Source organism: Pteropus vampyrus, unplaced genomic scaffold (genome assembly GCF_000151845.1).
Source record: "Pteropus vampyrus isolate Shadow unplaced genomic scaffold, Pvam_2.0 Scaffold1210, whole genome shotgun sequence".
Classification (NCBI taxonomy): Eukaryota; Metazoa; Chordata; class Mammalia; order Chiroptera; family Pteropodidae; genus Pteropus; species Pteropus vampyrus.
The window spans coordinates 5,743-6,997 of NW_011889991.1; the positions used below are offsets into that span (position 1 = coordinate 5,743).

The 1,255-nt window shown below is 55.5% G+C and overlaps 1 pseudogene; it reads right to left on the reverse strand.

Moving 5' to 3' along the window:
• Positions 1 to 572: 572 nt before the first annotated feature.
• Positions 573 to 691, reverse strand: LOC111734431 (annotated as a pseudogene).
• Between the last annotated feature and the right edge of the window lie 564 nt (positions 692 to 1,255).

Genomic DNA, 1,255 nt, shown 5'->3' on the forward strand with positions numbered 1-1,255 from the left:
GGCTTGCAGATGGCAGATCTGGGGCCCTCCTAACTCCCCAATCCTGTGAACTAGCTCCTTACAGTGCTTCCCTCTGTCCCTCCTGCACCCCGCCCCCCATCTCTACCTCTCCATAGACAAACACAGAGGCAGACACTGCCCACTGGTTCTGCTTCTCTGCAGCACCCCTAGAGCCCAGCCACACCCCCCCCAGGGCATATCCACGAATCTACTGAGCTGGCCCCTCCATGCAACACCGGCCTTCATGTCACGGCACAGGATAGACGCTGGCCACAGCCCTCCGGCTGCGTGGACGGCGTGTCCGGCTCCTCCGGGCACGTCCCTTGTATTCTGTGCATCAGTTCAAGACTAGGCAGCTGCCTGGAAGGGCTTCCGTGTGCTGGTTTGTCCTGTTTATCTCTGGGGAGAATTCGCATGGCAGCAAACATGTTAGAGACCGTATTAAACGTGTCCCAACGGCTGACATCAACCTTCAAGCACGATATTTTGATTCAGGAGGATCTGTTAGCGCAGGGTTTGCTCTCCCATCAGCAGCTTCTAATCGTACCCGCGTCAGCCTTTTTTTTTTTTCCCGCCTACAGCACCCGGTATTCCCAGGCGGTCTCCCATCCAAGTACCAACCAGGCCCGACCCTGCTTAGCTTCCGAGATCAGCCGGGACCGGGCGCGTTCAGGGTGGCGTGGACATGGACCACGTCATCCCTTTTTACGAAAGAAAATTACGAGTAATTTTTCCTAAGTTACTTCGGTTCCTGGACTCCCCAAAAGCACACTTCCCGTTTCCCATCACTCACTGCTCAGCTCGGGTCGGGATCTGCGTGTGACCTCAGCAAGCCCAATGAGATAAGAGTTTACCAGCTTTTTATTTCGAGGACGGAAGGGAACGATGGCCCTCCCTCCCCTCTCTCTGACGTTTCCGCAGTTAGCCTCCCGTCAGGGGCCCCGATGGGGGTGTCCTGAGCGCTTCGGGTGGTGGCAGCGTCTCCAGTCTCGCGACAGGCACATGAGGCTGGATGTTAGTGCACCTTCTTAATCGGATCACCTGCATAAGTTGCAAGACGGTGGACAAGCGATAGAAGAAAAAATGTGTTTTTCCCCCCTCGCAAGAACCAAACACGTAAACAGCGCGTCATGTAGGAGGAAGTGTCTGTGCATCTTACTGGAAGAGGAAAGGCAATCTGGAGAGGTGAGGAGCTGGCGCGGTCAAAGCTGACATCTCTCTCTCGTAACGGATGGCCCCAAGTTGTAGAGGCCAT